The sequence below is a fragment of the Chelonoidis abingdonii genome, chromosome 2 (genome assembly GCF_003597395.2).
Source record: "Chelonoidis abingdonii isolate Lonesome George chromosome 2, CheloAbing_2.0, whole genome shotgun sequence".
In the NCBI taxonomy this organism is placed as follows: Eukaryota; Metazoa; Chordata; order Testudines; family Testudinidae; genus Chelonoidis; species Chelonoidis abingdonii.
This window is the reverse complement of record NC_133770.1, coordinates 187742887-187761697: the sequence shown is the minus strand read 5'-3', so window position 1 is coordinate 187761697 and position 18811 is coordinate 187742887. Positions and strand designations below refer to the sequence as shown.

Below are 18811 nucleotides of genomic sequence, written 5' to 3'. Positions count from 1 at the left end.
ACTGAATCCAGTTATCTGAGAGAGAAGTAGAGAGGGAAAACTGAACACTGAATTTTCTTCATGGATCAGCACAAAATTTGGCACAGGTAACTCTGCAAATATTTGTGAAACAGTGGGTAAATTTGCAGTGTATGATGGCCCTCAAGTTTGTACTTCTGTCTGTGTGGTGTGGAGACTCATAAATCCAGTGCTGGTGCTCAGTTATGCTGCAATAGAAAACATATTTCTACAGGCTGCGACCAATGACACTGGTTATTTTTTTCTTATATGATCTATTCTGTTTTGTTTAGCTTGATGTTCCCCTTTATTTGCTTATTTTTAAACTAGGTTCCTAGCCCTACAGGTTTTCTTCATCATAGCAAAGTGCACTGCCCAGTCAGGCTTAGGCAAGCATGGAGCCTGCAAGCACAAGTTGTCCCCATTCCTCAGGGGTTCCTCAATGAGAGGAGGGAGTACAGTGGATGCCATTTTCACAATCTTGTGAAAGGTAAGGTAGCCTCTGTTTTGATTTGTGCAGGGGAGCCCCTTTGAACACAGGCCAGCTCCACATCGGAGACAGCTCAACATTGTAGATGGCTGCCGCAAGAACAGGTGAACTAAGTACGGGGGCAGCTTTATGTTTTTTGCTGCCCCAAGCACGGCAGTCAGGCAGCCTTTGGCGGCACGCCTGCCGGCAGTCCGCTGGTCATGCGGATTCGGCGAAAGTTCTGCAGGTGATCTCCCAGTCTCGTGCCTTCAGCATACCCACCACCAAATTGCTGCTGAAGCCGCAGGACCGGTGGACCCCCTGCAAGCAAGCTGCCGAAGCCTTCCTGACTGTCGTCCTTATGGCAACCAGCACGCCATCCCCCACGGCACGCCACCCCAGGCACGCAATTGCTGCACTGGTGCCTGGAGCCGCCCCTGACTAAGTATGAGTGTGAGGCTGCAATAATGGTTCTAGGTTTCATTGTGCTACCAGCTCAGCAGGTATTTGTGTATCTGATCTGGATCGTATTTAGACGTTATGTAGTTTTAGACATATTTAAGTAAATCTTTATCCCCCCACATTCCATTCCTCTGGCCCCAAAAGAACATAAAAGGGGGGAAGTTAAAGCTCTAAGGATGATTGAGGCCTCTCTCCACAGGCTTGCTCTTCTAGGTACTCTGTGTTTGGGACTCCCACTGAAATCAATGGCAGTTCCCTACATGGATACTCACAGGAAGAAGCCATAAGGATTCATGTTATGGGTATTGCCCGAGGTTTTCTGTTGAACTGGGAGTCATGTTTAAAATGATAGCTCTTTCTGTTTCTTTATCAAGTATCACATTTCTTTCCATTGGACTATTTTGAATGTATTAGGATCATAATAAGGAGAAATTACTTCTCCCAACAGGAGGGAAAACACTGATAAACTGCTCTTTCACTTTTCTAATACTTGTGAGGCACTCAGGCAAGATCCTTAAAGGTATTTAGGCTCCAAACTTCTATGAAATCAATAGACATTGGGAGCCTAAATACCTTTAAGGATCTGGGCCTTATATGCTGTGGCACTGGGTACAATACAGGAACCTGACTAGAGAGAGAACAAACAATAAACAATACCAGTGTTTTATACTCCCACCTTTCACCCAGAACGTTTCACAGCTGTATACACAGACACACATTATATTATTGAAATGCAGCTGTCTCTGCTGTGGGGAATGGGTTGTGAGCAATAACCAGCACACAGTATTCTGTTCAACAAGGGAAAGAACAGAAATTTTAGCCATCAGCCAAACCCTAGTCGTATAGAAAGTACCATAGAAACTTTAACATTCATACAGAGTAGACAGGGTCTTATTTTTTAATATCCTACCAATAGTAAACTGCATGGAACAAAATGAACCTGATTCGTCTCTCACATTGGTTTGACATTGGTATAATTCCATTTACTTTCATGGAGTAACTCCTCAATTACAACAGTTTTAGGCATTGTCTACATGAGAAAAAAATTTCAGTATAATCCAAATTGTGAATTAAAATCGCTATAGTTACATCGGTATAACCCTCCCACATACACACTCCCTCCCAGCCTCCACATATGGGCACTCTAATTACAATATAAAAGTGCTTTATTTTTTTATTTAGCTTATGTTGTTTGGAGGGGTTAAGGGGGTTAAGCTGTACCAAAAAAGCCACTATTACACTGGAATAAGAGTGTCCAGACAGTGGGGGAGGGGGTTATACAGTTTCCTATGTAGGCAAACTCTACGTGAGAGAAGAATCAGGCCAATGTATCTAGCTCAGAAGAGATAAAGGGCTGCACCAGCTCAGCCAGATTTTTTGAAACTTTTGTTTCAAGGTATCTAGATACTCCAAATCTAATGCTTAGACTTTTAAGGCAAGGCATCCCCAACCAAAGCACTCACCTTCAGCTTGAGAGTTACTTGACAGGTCATGTTACTGCACCTATTCCTGGTAGGTTATTTTGGTACATGTAGGTATTTCAGTCCTGGCCTGTGTCTATGCTAAATCCATTTCTTCAAAAATATTCAGTGTCTACCAAAAGAATGGCAAGCCATATTACACTATTTCCTTAATTATAGTCCTTCTAAATATCTAACTACCTATAGTGCTCCCTGGAGGTGGATTTTTGCATTCTACAGTGAAGGGTTTGCTATAAAGGTTATAAACCTATAAGAAGGCAGAATGCCTTCATATTTTTTTTATAATATGGAGCCTTATAATCAGAAGTTAGAGTGCAGCATCCTTATTTTTGAGGTAGGCTTGTACTGAGAAACCCTTGTATTGAGAAAAGGAGAACACTATATTTTTATATTGGTAAACATACAGTTTTCCTTTCTGTTTAGTGTAAAAAACTTGATCCACATGTATTGTTCATTTAGCATTTACGTGCCTAATCTCGGTATCCTTAAACTCTCAATGGAATTAGAAGACAACACCAAAACCTAGCATTCAGATCTGTAGTCTGTTTTCCCAGTAGGAGCAACATGATGCTGTGACATACGGAATGTTTTTAAACCAGCAGGAAATCTGTGCATTTCAAGCCCAGCCTCCCTTCAGCTCACTCAGATGTATGTTTTCAATATGAAACGAGTTATTGTATGTAAGCTATTGTAGATAAGCCTAAATGATATCATGCAATTTTCTCCACTGCTTTCACATACACAAATACATCCTAATACTGCTGCATTTTCAAACAAACCCATCATGCAGATGCTTTAAAAAGTTACACTGTCAAAACTAATTTCATTCTTTTGTAGCAAACCAAATGCATATTTAATTTTCTGTGCTTGTAATAGCTAAGCATCCAACAATTCTCTTTGCCTCAGATGGTTCTATGCGCCATATGGTTACAGATTTCAGTTAAAATCATGCATAAATGTTTTCTAGTTATTTAACCTTTCCCTTTTCTTTCCTCTCTCTTGTTTGACAAGCACTATATACAGAATCATTTAGACTTTTCAATCTCTCACTGTAAGGAAAAGTAGGTTAAAAAAGAGAGAACTATCTTCCAACATACCTTGCAAGGAGAGTACTGTTCACTCCCAGCTGTTTGACTTTTCAGTACCTTCACTCACACTTCAGTGCTCCTAAGATTCATAATATCACAATCGCTGTAGATTTACAATTTGAAGCAAAAACAGATTTCTCTCCCTCACCCTTCCTCTCTTTCTCTGTGCAGCTGATAGCTTTACACTTTGTTAGGACTGTAACAGGACTTGTCTCCCAGCCCTTTCGCCACTCTGATGAATAATCTCCTCCCTGCTATTAAGAGCATGTTGCCATTATATCTTAAAAAGCACGTCAGAGCTTGTATGCAGTAGTTGTGGGAAAGCTGCATTTATTTATACAGGAAGCATGAGCACAGCACTTCCTACTTCCCATCTGAGTCTCAGTTGAACTGCAGGTGATTACTTTAACCCTGTCAAATTCCAACCAATACATATCCCAACCTTCTTATTTTGACATCTCTGCTATTTGTAATTATAATTCCCATCTGATTCCTTACAAAATAAAAGAAAGAGGGATATAACAGTGTATGTGACACTCATACACAGCCCTCCAGTTGCCACTTAACCAGCTCTAGGATAGTGGATTGTATAGCAGCTGACTTTTTGGCACATGTTGCCTGAAATGTTACTGTCTTCTACTCATCCCCACATCCATGAAATGTTTTGAATATGAAGTGATTTCTCCATGAGGAAAAATGTCTGAAATTACAAATAGAAATTGCAGATGCAACTTGAAATCTGAATCTTATTATGCTATTGATTTTACTCAGCTTGCTTAATTAGGACAACTAAGGGCATGACAGTGCTGCAGAAAAGAAGGCTGCAAAACTAGATTCTGACTCCTTAACCTGAGATTGTATGCAACAGAGGTGATGAATTCAGAGGATCCATACTCCCTGCTCAACTGCTCTGTTAATCCAGTGAACCAGCAGTGGTACATATTATACCATATAGAATCATAGGACTGGAAGGGACCTCAAGAGGTCATCTAGTCCAGTCCCCTGCACTCATGACAGGACTAAGTATTATCTAGACCATCCCTGAGAGGTGTCTGTGACATAAAGCCAGCTAGTACTCTTCTCCACCTTGCTGAAGGAAAAGATGAGATCTGGTATGGTATTTCTATATGTTTTAATGGGTGTGAAAAAAAATTGAGACAGAAACAAGCTAGGGACATTATCAAAGTTAATCTGCAATCTTGTCTTTATGATGAAATGTGTTGTACATCGTGTAATTCAGGTTAGCAATATGCCTTCATATTTATTTGGGAGGACTGTTGAATGTATGCTCATTCTCCTTTTGTGTATCTCTCTCATTGCTAGACTTTTCAGAGTTGATTTTCAGAGTTATACTTCATCCTATGAATTTTTATAAAAATTGATAAAGATTAACTTTCAAATTTTAAGAGCTACTACAGTTGTGGGTTTGTGTACATTTATAAATGTATACAAAAATCATGTTAAAATTACATTATTAAGGTTGCAAAGACAGTCAGAGGCTTAGGGACACCCAGAGCATGGGGTTGCATTCCTGACCATTGATGGATGGATGAATAGCCATTGATGAATCCATCCTCCATGAACATACCTAAATCTTTTTTGAACCCAGTGATAATTTTGGCCTTCACAACATCCCCTGGCAATAAGTTCCACACGTTGACTGTGTGTTGTGTTCAGTACTTCCTTTTGCCTATTAATTTCATTAGGTGACCCCTGGTTCTTGTGTTATGTGAAAGTATTAAATAAGACTTCCTTATTCATTTTCTCCACTCCATTCATGAGTTTATAGACCTCTGTCATATCCCTTTAAGTTTTCTCTTTTCCAAGCTGAAAAGTCCCAGTCTTTTTAAGCTCTCCTCATATGGAAGCTGTTCCATATCCTTAATCATTTTTGTTGCCCTTCTCTGTATCTTTTCCAATTCTAATATATCTTTTTGAGATGGGGCAGCCAGAACTGCATTCAATATTCAAACTATACACATACCATGGATTTATCTAGTGGTATTATGATATTACTGTCTCATTATCTATCCCTTTCCTAATGGTTTCTAGCATTCTGTTAGCTTTTTTGATTGCCGCTGCACATTGAGCAGATGTTTTTAGAGAATTATCCCACAGTGACTTCAAGATCTCTTTCTTGAATAGTAACAGCTAATTTAGACCCCATTATTTTGTATGCATACATGGGATTATGTTTTACAATGTGCATTACTTTGCATTTATCAACATTGCATTTCATCTGCCATTTTGTTGCCCGATCACCCAGTTTTGTGAAATACCTTTGTAACTCTTCACAGTCTGCTTTAGACTTAACTATCTTGAGTAATTAAGAATTGTCTGGAAATTTTGCCACCTCCCTGTTTACCTGTTTTTCCAGATCATTTATGAATATGCTGCAAAGCACTAATCCCAGTACTAATCCCTGGGAGGCACCACTATTTACCTTTTTCCATTCTAAAAACTGACCATTTATTCCTACCCTTTGTTTCCTGTCTTCTTTTAACCAGTCACTAAACCAGGAGAGGACCTTCCCTCTTCTCCCATGACTGCTTACTTGCCTAGGAGCCTTTGGTCAGGGATCATGTAAAAAGCTTTCTGAAAGTCCAAATACACTATATCTACTGGATCACCCTTGTTCAAATGTTTGTCGACCCCCTCAAAGAACTCTAATACATTGATGAGACATGATTTACTTTTACAAAAGTCATATTGACTATTCCCCACAAATCATGTTCATTTATGTGTCTGATAATTCTGTTCTTTACTACAGCTTCAACCAATTTGCTTGGTACCGAAGTTAAGTTTACTGGTCTGTAATTGCCAGGATCATTTCTGCAGCCTTTTAAAAAACTGGTGATACATTAGCTATCCTCCAGTCATCTGATACAGGTTTCAGAGTAGCAGCCGTGTTAGTTTGTATCTGCAAAAAGAACAGGAGTACTTGTGGCCCCTTAGAGACTAACACATTTATTTGAGCATAAGCTTTCGTGGGCTACAGCCCACTTCATCAGATGCATAGAATGGAACATATAGTAAGAAGATATATATACATTCAGAGAACATGAAAAGGTGGAAGTTGCCATACCAACTCTAAGAGGCTAATTAATTAAGATGAGCTATTATCAGCAGGAGAAAAAAAACTTTTATAGTGATAATCAAGATGGCCCAATTCAGACAGCTGACAAAAAGGTGCAAAGATACTTCCTTTTGCTTAACAAGTATCCTTGCATCTTTTTGTGGAGGCTGTTCCAGAACCTAACCACTCTGATGATAAGAAACCTTCTAACTTCCAATCCTTCTCCAAACCACATTCTCACCTCCTGCCCTCTTGGCTTCGCTACCTAACCCCACCCATTATCACCTGATCTCCTTGTTTACTCTCCCTGTGCCCCATAGTCACCTGGCCCTCTCAGTGTTCCCACCTGTCTCCTGACAGCACAGTCTGTGGCCATCTTCACAGAGTGCAGCCTGGCTCCATTCCCACAGAAAACAAAGCAAGATGGAAGCCACCTTTAGTAGGGCAGACTACCTGCCACCTGCAAAGTCTGTAGGGAAATAGTGGTCACCTTCACTATGGGCATTCTGTGGCTTAAATCCCATTGAAAATCATGGGTGATGGGCATACCATACAATATTTCAAGTAGCTAACCCAGTATGCAATTGGTCACTGCTAATGCCTGTGGAGCCATCCCCACTGCTGGTCCCAGCACCTTACTGACCAAGTCTGTGCCATGCTCAGCTCCCACCTTACAGTCCAGCCCATCCAGGTCCAATGTTAGTCCCCACCCTGAGCTCTCCTGCAGGCACTGATCATGCCCAGGAGTAGCTAAACCTGCTGTGCTTCCTACATAGGTGCTGACTTCATGGGTGCTCCAGGGCTCAAGCACCCACCAAAAACCTGCAAGGTTAAATTAATCTTTTGTGGGCCCAGACTTTGTCCCCACCCCCCACTCCACCCATGCTCTGCCCCAAGGCCCTCCCCCTGCTCAGCCTCTTTCCCATGAGGCCCTGCCTACCGCTCTCATGAGGGGAGGGCAGAGAAGAGTGGGCAAGGGGAGGGGTGGAGAGGAGTGAGCAGTGAGCAAGGCCTCAGAGAAGGGAAGAGCCACGCAGGGGCGGGGCTTTGGAGAGGAGCGCAAGCAGGGCTTGAGGGGGAAGAAGCCAAGCAATGGTGGGGCCTCGAGGCAGAGCACAGGTGCAGCAGGGGGCTGGGCCGTGGTCCAGATGCCAGGCCCCTTCTGCATGTGAGCCTGAAACCACAGCACCATTGGTGCCATTTTAAACCCGGTACGAACACCCACAAGCCACAGTATTGCTGACAGTTTCATCCAGAAAGCTACAGTCAGACGTAATGCCTTTAAACTGGGATGTTAATGAAGACAGCTTGAAGGTGAGTACAACGATACAGTAATTCAAGATAATGTAATTATGTAATTCGTTACTATTTTAATAATGATTAAACTGTTAAGATACCAAGAATAGACACATATTCAATAACTAGAATATGAAAGAAGTGTATAAATATTCTGAAAATAGCCTCCCCCGAAAACTGTCAGAGCGCCTCCCCCCACCCCCGCAACACACACACTTTTTCAAAAGCATCCACTCGCAAAAACAAAAGTCAGTGCCTGTGCCTCCCTAGATCTGCCTCTGCCAATGGTATACATTGTGCATAACATGCATACAGCTGTGGGTGCCATTGAATGCAGAAAGTGTTCTATTTAACCAGGAGAGGAGGTTTTGTGGGTTAAATCAGGACAGTCCCACAAAACCCAGGAATGTTGGGAGGTATGGCTTAGTGGCCATTTTGAAAAAGAGAAAAACTTTACAAGTGTGTTCCTAATCATCCCTAGATCATAAGACATAATACACACACACAACTCAGTTGGCAACTCTGTCAGGCCCCATCATCACATGTTTACATATAACATACACATAAGCCCCCATATAAGTGTATGTATCTCTGTGTCTGGTTCACAGAGGATGTAAGTCTCTTACAACCCTAGCTAAAGAGCCTTAGCTCAAGTGTAACAGCTTGTGCTTTTAGATCTAGAGGTTCTTGGTTCAATCTGTGATGTATGTCAGCTAAAATTGTGCCCATCAGACTGTTGTATATGATGAACAGAAAAGGAAAAGATTAAATAAAGAGCAAAAAGAGACAATGTGATTACATTTTTCTAAAAGGAAAAAAGCATAAAAGACAGCTAACACACATAAATACTTTCCTAATATTACTTTTTGCATAGCTGCATAGAAGGGGAAGTGGTCCACATGAATGTGAGAGAAAATGTGTCCATGAGATGATCTCAAATACAGCATCTTAGACAGTGTATTTGCTCGGGCACTGAATTTTTGAGTTATCATGGTGACTCTTTCAAATGCCCCCAGTGAAAGTCCAAATCTATCCCATTGTACCATCCTTCTAAATACTTGTGGTCTATTTTATAGAATTACAGTCCCTACCACCCATTCCTCAAGCCTGCTAGTACAGTGCATAAGAACTATATAGAAACTCATCTTCTAGGTCAAGCTAATTTTGTGAAGTGTTATAAGTCATGCTAAAATTGCTACCCAGCTGGATTCCCCTGTCTCCCACAGCAACCCAAATGCATTCAGTATTGTTCACTGAAAAGAAAAAAAGATCACAAAGGTATGTCATGTCATATGTCAGCTCTCACAAACTGAACGCTTCCCAAATTAGATTTCTTTTAAAATTGTGGTGATGGAGTCACACAAGCATGGAGTGTCACAGTAACCTTTTAAATTTGAAAAGAAAAAAGCCTCTTGACTGAGATGTTATAAGCCAAGATGCAGCCTCCAAGTGAAATTTTAGAGGAGTTTGAAACATCTAGAAGAGTAAATGATAACACAATTGAACGATAAACAGCTCTTTCCATCTACTGTAAGTATTTCCAACATGTCCATCACTGAACTATCGGTGCACAGATATGTCACTGCAATTACTAATTATTAATTTATGAGGTAGCCTAGCAATAAAGCAATAACATGACCACTGATCATTTCTCAAATACCATAACCAGAATTGCATCTCAAAACAGTCCTATTAAGAGCAAATGAATACATCAAGTTAGTGTAATTACTAAAAGCCTTATTATAACTCTGCATAAAGAGCCAGGATCAGCCTGCAGAAATAAACGTTGCTTCCAGTTCTCAGCCTGAGGCCTTAGCTACACTGGCGCTTTACAGTGCTGCAACTTTCTTGCTCAGGGGTGTGAAAAAACACTCCCCTAAGCGCAGCAAGTTACAGCGCTGTAAAGCGCCAGTGTAAACAGTGCCCCAGCGCTGGGAGCGCAGCTCCCAGTGCTGTAAGCTAATCCCCACGGGGAGGTGGAGTACCTGCAGCGCTGGGAGAGCTCTCTCCCAACACTGGTGCCGCGACCACACTCGCACATCAAAGCGCTGCCGTGGAAGTGCTCCCATGGCAGCACTGTACAGCTACAAGTGTAGCCATACCCTGACTGAGAATTGTACAACCAATAAGTTAAGAATGGCCAAAAAAAATTAATGGCTTACCACTCATGTTACAAAAAACAATGTCATGTTGTGGGACAAGTTTTTTAATGCCAGAACCTAACCACACACACGAAAAATTGTCTTCATGTATTTCACCCACTGAATGTGTAAATCTCATATTTGCATTCACAAAAAGTACATCTCTACCTCTAAATAATGCTGTCCTTGGGAGCCAAAAAATCTTACCACATTATAGGTGAAACCGTGTTATACTGAACTTGCTTTGATTCACCAGAGTGCGCAGCCCCACCCCCCTAGAGCACTGCTTTACCACGTTATATCCAAATTCGTGTCATATCGGGTGGCGTTATATCGAGGTAGCATTGTATTTATATATTCAAAAGAGGCAATTTCACAAGAAAATGGCGTGCCTGTGTGTGATATTACCACCAATTTTTAAGAAAACAAATGCCTTTTGTGTGTGAAATGGGTAATGTGCATTTGATGTTGTTACAAGAGCAGTGTTTTTAGTGTCATGGGATAATAATGGTCCTTTGCAAAATAGCAACAGAAAATAGTTTTCAGAAGAGAGATTTCATCCTAATAGTTATTGTGTAATAGCAGTGGCTTTATTCGCCTTACCATGAGGTTCTATGCTATATGTATCATGCAGGTGGTGCTAGAAATGAGATGACAGCACAAAAAAATGCAAAACTACATGGTATATTTTGTAAGCATTTTTTGCATACCAAGGTTTATTTTGATTTGTTACAAGAAAATCGAGATTTTGCCTTTTCCTGTTATATTGTTCTAAAACTCTGAGTTGGTATGCAGGTCACTCACTGATATCCCAGGCTTGAAATCTTAATAATTCTCTTTGGCTAAAACATAATCAAACTTTATTATAAAAATGTTTTGTGGTGAAGTATAATACAGTCAAGTCGACATTTTTTTAAAGTACTGGTAAAAAAAAACAGGGAAAGAAACATACCTACAGTGAAAAATGTGAGTGAAAGGGCAAGGCATACTGCCATTGACAGCATGGTTATTCCTCATCTGATTAAAAAATGACTGAAGTTTCCTTCTGAACCTTTATGATCGATAGGACCTCAAAAATATGTGGATGTGCCTCACACAGATACAATGAAGAACAGGAAGAAGTGATTGTAAATCACTCCAGCTCCATAAATAAACCAAAATGCATTATTTGTTATGAGATGTTGGTATGTGGGGCCCCATGCAAACAGAACAGAGTTGTGTAATTCCCACAAGAGCCAGTATTTCTCCTAAGTCTGTGACACATACAACTTTGGGAACTTTCTCACACAGAAGATACTAACTATTGAGATTTGCCAAAAAGAGAAGAGATGTAGCCAAAGAAGAAGCCAGCGAGAGGTCTCGCTAGAAAGTGGCAAGAGCTAGCATATGTAAAGGGTAATACCTCCATCAGCAAATAGGGACACCTGTATGTGGAATGCTTGCTTCAGAGACATTCCCAGAGATCTTGGCATCCAGCGTAGAGACTGAAACCACAATACGGGGATTCCATTACAATTTTGGGGCCAGATCCTGCAGGGACTTACTCATAAGAGTACTTACTTCTGTTAGAAGTCTCCTGGGGAATACTTATGGTAGGAGGTGTTTGCAGGTTTGGGCTCTTTGTCCTCAGCAACTCAACAGCCCTGCAACATCCCTCTGGGATTTTTAACTTAGCTCCTCTTAATGACTATTCAGCAGTATGAAGAATTAGCGAGAGGGGAAAACAAACCAAGCTGGGATGGAACCGCCCTAAATAAAATGCTAATGAGTTTTCAGTTAATGACTAAACATTATTTCCTGAAAATCAGATGTTTTTCATGAATAGTTTGCCAACAGAAAAATGGGCTAGAATCATCACATTGTGTGTTCAGCTCTAACACAAGCATGTAATACGCACTGTTATGGAGAGTTGCTGGGTTCTTCTGTGGACTCACCCTAAGAGCAGGTGTTGAAACCCTGAAGGGAGTTGCTGACTGAGCCCTGTTGACTCACTTTGGCTTGTCGATATGTAATTCAATAGTTCTGAAGAGAAGGGATTGGTCCTCTAGGCAGTGGTGCTGATATGTCACAAGACAGGAACCCTACAGACACCAAGCCTGGGAAATAGGCTTGGGCTGGAGGTTAAGTTGTTGGTCTTGTGTTCCCACATTAATAAAGCCAAATACAAGGAAAGGGGTGAGTGTTGACTCTGCACAGTGTGTATAGTTTGTTCTGGAGTGGAAATGTGACCTGTTTATAGACACGTATTCATCCATATCAGATCACAGAGCTATAACTGTACAACAAACATAAATGAAATCTAGTATAAGAACATGTATCTACAAGCTTAAGGCAGATAGAAAGAACAATTTGTAAACCCTAGCATTCAGGGTATCACACCCATTCTCACAATAAGAAGTCACTAAAGTTTTTCTGCCCTTTAAAAAAAAGAAACCTAAGGGCAGCAAGTATGCACTGTGTCTCTGTTTCTCTATCTGTCTGATGTTCTTCAGTGACCTTTTTTTAATGAAAATATAGCTTTATTCTAAACCAAGTCAATTTCATAGGACAATTGTCTTATTTCAGCCTGATGGGGCCATATTTTGGAATTTAGAAGGTAGTTAGGAGGTAGAGGGCAGCTTAGTGATACATTTCAGCCCAGACTTTGTTGTTTTGAGTACTCACCTGTCAGAAATAAATGCCACCCACCTGCTCAGTAGGTGGGGAAACTGATGAGGACAGCAGAGAAAGGCAGACAGTCCGAATAGCAAGTGAGGGAGACACTTGTCAAGGGACAATAAGTAGCTCCTCCCCCTCCCCCTGGGAGTCTCTGACATCCATTGGCCACCTGGTAGAGAGAGGTGCTCATTGGCCAGCACTCCCCAGCTCCCAGGATTTAGGCAAATGAAGGGGCCATGTGGAGCCTCTTTCAGCTCCATTCCAGAAGGTCACCCTATCCACCCACATTAGGAATGGGAACCCAGCCTAACAAATCCTACAGATCTAGCTAATACCTGTATAGGTGGTTGGGATGCTATTTTTTTCTCCTGTGGGCCAATTTGCAGAAGACCAGGGAGGGATTGGGAAGTTTTTGCCTTCTTTGTAGCACCTACAAGCCACAGTAGGAACACATTTAGTACTTAATTAACGTACTGTAGGTTGGTGTTTATTCGTCACAACTTGTGGACAGTTTCCAGTGCAGTTAAGAGAGTAAAATGAACAGTTCCCAGAGATAAAAGACCTGGGATTTTGGTGATGGGCCGTTAGATTTTGGTGATACCGTGAGATCTTGTGGCCTTTGCAGGGTGAGGTCAGACCTTGTGTCCCTCATAGGCCAAAGCCCCACTCTGCTGCACCCTCTGTCCCGCTCACTGGGGGGGAGGGTGCTAGGACTCAGAGAGAGGTGACTCCTGGGGGGGTGGGGTATGCTGAGGAGAGCCTGGGTAATATGGGTTATATGGTATGGAGCCCTGTAATCCTGACATCAGTAAACCGGTCATATAGTAAGGAGCCTAGTAACCCCCACACTGGAATCAATTAAATGCGTAGTATAATAGGAGATTATGGGTGATGGGCTGGTAGCACCCTTCCCCTGTATTAAAGTTTAATAGCAGTTGAAGCCTGCCGTTTTATTCCATGTATGTGTTTCTCTTCATTTTGCCACTGTGTCCACATCAATACCTCCAGGGGGAAGCAGGTTACCTATAGCAGAAATTAGAGGCCCGATTCTGTGTTCATTAAAACCAGTTGCAGATCTCCCACTAACTTCATTGGACCAGGATATAACAAATCTTTGAGTCACCTACCGATGATGCTGTTTCTCTGGTATCCAGTTCTGAACAGGGACCGAACCTGTAATTCATTTTTATTGGACGTAGCTGCCAAGTTCTGAGAAGCTCCGTGAATGACATTTGTCACAGAAGTGAGTTTGGATTAACGAGCTGAGGATTCACCCCGGCAGAAAACTGAGGATTTTCCCCCTCTCTCCCAAGCTTCTTCTCATTTCATTCCCATTTTGTCTCGCCCACACTTGCCCTCTCTCTTACTGTGCTCCCTCAGTCCTCTTCTCCCATCCCCCAATTTCCCTCTACTCGGTTATACTGAAAACAGGTGTGACAAGATTAATGTAGCTATTCTTCACTCCCCTATGGGAGTAACTGTCTCAAGAACAGGATCCAGGGATTTATCATTACCCTGTCCGCTGCTGGGTAGTGGTAACATCTCTTCCCTGCCCCTGCTCAGAGGAGAGGGAAATTATGCTAAATCTCCTTGAAATGAGACACTTAACACCCACCACCTGGCAGGTGGGTGGTAAATGCTGCATTCCTAAAACTACCACAGTGGAAGCTCACAATCAAGCTGATGGAAGCTTCATTGTAAGTTGAGTAAGGACCCTTTCAATTGTACTGAAGCAATGTGGGAGTTTCACTTCACGCTAAGTAGAGTCTAGCTGCCATTGAGTTCAATCCACTGGATTTCACGAAAAATACTAGTCTTTACATGGTATTTTAACAAATTTCTTCTTTAAGTCAGTGGCTGTCCTAGTGGGCAGAGAGAGGTTCTTAAAGCTAAGAGAAGGTGACATGAGCAGGGCTGGAGCTGTATGAGGCCCAGTGGAACAAAAGGGCAGAGAGCGTAACATTTACTTTTCGTGTTCAAGCACTGCTTAAGACCAAGCAACTAACATTTCTCCATCATGACTGTCTGCTGTCATTGAGGAAGTGACTTGGGAATTAATCTGTTGGTGAAGCATGACTTCACTTTTGACAATCCATGCTGGCTATGTCTAACTCTTCTCTACTTTTCTATGGGAGATATGGCTCAACAGAAGATTTTACAGTAGTAGAAACCCCCTGAAATATGCAATTATCTGTCCAGTACTCAAGGCACAGTTTCCTGATACAAATAACTAGAGCTGGTTGAAATTTTTCTTTTACATTTTTTGATGAAAAATGGCCTTTTTTAAGCAAAATTTTCACGATTTACTGTTTCTCATCAGAACCCAAAATTAAAACCTTTCAAATTTTGACATTTTTAAAATTTTGAATATTCAAGGTTTTTTTACTTCTTCCCCCTCATTTTTCCTTTATTCCTTTCTACCTCTTAATGCAATAAAATGAATGATGTATTTCCCCCACACACACACTCTGGAAAAGATACAAAATGGCACACGGAAAAATTAAACTCTGATATTCGTCAAAGGTGGGGTAAGAAGAGAGGAAGACAAAGGAGGAAAATTTGAATTAATATTTTGTGAAAAATTACCCAAAATGAAAAATTGTTCTATTTCAACTCCTGGAAAATGGAAACAACTTTGACATTTCAATTGTTTTGCTAAGTGTGTTTCCATTTTTTGACCATTATACAGATAACATTGCAAACTACTGTCTACTATTTGTTGAACGGTGTTCGCTAGCAACAGCCAGCCTCTGCAAATATACTAGATCCTTTCCAATCATGCTTTAGATAGAATGTGCCATAGAAATTATATTAATTGCAGTACTGAATTATTTTCTTCAGGCTAAAAAAACAATGTGGTATGATTAGTTATTTAGCGTCTGAATACTATGCAATTACATAAAAAACAGGTGTTTTTTTTTAAAAAATGGAGCCAATTTATTTGTGCTTTTCTTGATCATATCCTCTAACAGTTTTGGTGGTTGGGAGGCACAGCACAGCTTTTGAATCTCGTCAGTTCATTCTTTTCTCTTTTAGGAGAAAACATACATTTCTCTCCTTTGAAGCAAAATGACAGGAAGGGGGGAGGGGGAACAAAACTGCTTGAATACTGACATAATTTCCTTTATGCTTACTGTCATACACTTCTGTTTTTATAACCTAGGTGGATTTTTTTTGTGTATCTATCATGGAAATCCCATTAATTGCTAGGGACTCACCATTTTGATGTAATGTTGTACATAACATATATAAAAAAGTCAATTCTTTGTGTCACTCAAGTTGTAATGAATGAGATTGGTAAAGAGGAAGGGAATTGAAGAATATAGTAGGGAGAACCAATAAAATGTATGTTTTAAAGGACAGCAGTCAATTTCCACTGAACACAGCAGAACATGGGGTGACTGGAGGAAACTACTTACAGCTCTTTGATTCTCTGTCCCACCCCCGGCCCTAGTGCAGGTTAGAACAGCCTTGGGGCTATTCTAATTTGCTTCAACTGGCAACAGTCCCTAAAAAAACATCTGCCAGCTGGTGATAGCAGACTCCACTCCAGCCACTAGTCTTCCCTGTCTCAGACCATGCCACCTGACACCTGCAGTGGCGCTAAGCCTGCTGAGAACTTCCTCAGGTGGGTTATCCCCAGCTACAGAACTACAGAGAGTTTCTGCTTCCTTTGCACATCTTCAGAGAAGGTGGCTCAGCATTTTTATCTTTCAGATTTAAAGTTCCAAGTTAAAAAATGGTACAAAATGCTAACAAAATTAGAATCAAACCCTTTAATATTTTTGCATCCAAACATTTTTGGAAATGTGGCAGTAAAAGAAATGAACAACAAGAGTTTCCTCAATCAGAAGTTATTTCCCTAAGGCTTGAAGATTTATTAATGATATAGTTATTTTTATATAAAACTAAGTATAAAAACAGTACAGTTTCATAATTTTAAGGGCTTGATCCTAATGTTGGTTTAAGCAAATGATTTGGCATTGTCAATAATGATGAAAAAGCTAAGTGATTTCATAATAATGTAGTAATCTTTACTGAAGTCAAGGGAGTGCTGACTAGACTTGTAGCTATTTATGCACATAGCTATTATGTTGTGTGTTTATACTTGGGTTTTGTCACATAGAGTTGCAGTATAATAAGCAAAGAAGCAGAGCTTGCGTTTCCCTTGACTATCTGGTTTTGGTCAGGGTGCGACTGCCTCCCATCATTCTAGCAAAAACCAGAGAGGTCTTGCAGCTGAGGCATAAGACTCAAAGGCAGGAGATTCTGTTCCAGGTTCTATTCTCAGCTTTTCCACAGAATTCCTGTGCGACCTTGAGCAAGTCACTTAATCTCAGCCTGACTCAATTTTCTTACCTATAAATGGTTATAATAATACTCACCTGCCATACAAGGGCACTGTGAAGCTTATTTAACTAATGATTGTAAATTACTCTGAAATTCGTGTCTGGAAGCGTCAGGGGGTCAGTGGGCGTCCGAGACACTGAGTGGCTTCGGGACAGCAGCGCCTCAGCAGCGGAAATCTAAGAGGGCACCTTTTCTGGCAGGTGTAAGTAGCGAAGGTCTCTGGAGCTGTGCTCTCTCTGGTGGCAGCAGTGCCTAGTGATGAAAGTCCAAGGAGCCACCTTCTCTCTGGCAGCAGCAGTGCCTACTGGCAAAAGTCCAAGAATCCATCCTCCCTAACGGCAGTTGTGCCTGATGGCAGTAGTCCAAGAAGTCGCCCTCTCTGGTAGCATTAGTGCCTCATAACATTAGTCCAAAGAGCTGCCCTCTCTAACAGCAGTAGTGCCTCATGGCAATAGCGGGGAAGGTAGGGGAACCCGGCCCCACCATACTCCACTAGGTTCCAACCCAGAGGCCTTCAAAACCAGTTACCCCATTGCAGGGCTCCGTATCCCCAAACGTGTCCCTTCAGTCGCTTCCTACCCTTAGTCTTTGCTCTGGAATCTCCTCTGCTGGTAACAGCTCGTCATCCTCTTCAGTTGCCGCAGTTGACTGGGCTCCTGCAGCATAGTCAGGGTGCTCAGCCTCAATGGTTTGGAGTTGTCATAAGTAGATAGGTAAGGTAAGGGTTAATTTTCTTTTGCCTGTAAAGGGTGAACAAAGGGAACCAAACACCTGACCAGAGGACCAATCAGAGAAAACTGATTTTTTAAAAGTCAGGGGCGGAATTGTTCCTAGGTTTTGTTTCCCAGCTATGAGGAACATCTTTTCTGCTAACTCCTATGTTCTAATATTTCCTAACAAAGTGTGAGACAAAGGCCACAAGGCAAATAGGCTATTATATGCTTTGTGTTGTATTACAAGTGTGTTGATGTACTGGACTGGTATTATGCTATTTAAATCAGACTGTTTCTTCATATTCTTATAAGCAAGAGCTGTTGATCTCTTAATGCAGTAAATTCTGGATTGTTGCTTTTATATAAAGTCTTTTAAACCGCTGAGGTTTTGGGTGGGGTTCTCCGGTGAGGCACAGGAAGGGGGTGGAAAATCTCTTATATAGCTTTACTAGATTGAATGCATCGCCTCAGGGGAGGGATGATCCTCTGTTGCTTAAAAGGAGTTAAGTAACGCTACGCCCAGGCTCACCCAGAAAAAGGGAGACAGCGGGGAGCAATAACGAAAGACAAGGGGAGGAGCGTGTTTCCCGTTGAGATAGGAGACATACATCTCCCACTCCCTAAGGGAGATAGGGAAAAGTTGGGTGACTCGGGAACTAGGAACCCTAATGTAGTCCTAGGTGTGGCAGCGCGAGAACAAAATCCAAGCTGGGTATAAGCTTGGGAGAATTCACAGTAAACACTCAGATGGTGTACGCTAAAGTCCAGATCTGGGACAGACCGTTAACCACATGGTGAGCAGTGTGGGATATAAGAATCCAGAACCAGTAGAGATAAGTCTCTTCCTGCTAGGGAAGCGTAGAAAGGGTGGTTTTAAAGTGCTAGGAGAAAAAACTTTTGTCTGCGCCTGTTTAGCAGCTTCATAGCAGAGTCATTAAAGGACATACAGATCTTGAAACAATTGGACTCTTACCCAGCCAGCAAACGCCACACAGGTGACTACAGTACTTGTGTCGTTCAATTGCCTATCAAACAGAGCCAGAGCAAGTCAATATCAGTGCTAGCAAATCTCAAGAGCAG

The 18811-nt window shown here is 41.5% G+C and overlaps 1 protein-coding gene across 4 annotated transcripts in view; it reads right to left on the bottom strand.

Annotated features, from left to right (window-relative positions):
* The window catches only part of RNF144B (ring finger protein 144B), a 127557-nt gene that overhangs the window by 62293 nt on the left and 46453 nt on the right, over window positions 1-18811 (bottom strand). Inside the window, exon 1 of one of the 4 annotated variants that reach the window (XM_032771501.2) lies at window positions 3507-3839. The exons of 2 other annotated variants lie outside the window; for them this stretch is intronic. The gene's annotated coding sequence lies outside the window, so the exon portion shown is untranslated. Of the gene's footprint in view, window positions 1-2391; window positions 2484-3506; window positions 3840-18811 lie in introns of those variants that run through there. One more of the 4 variants, XM_032771502.2, reaches the window with a different exon arrangement.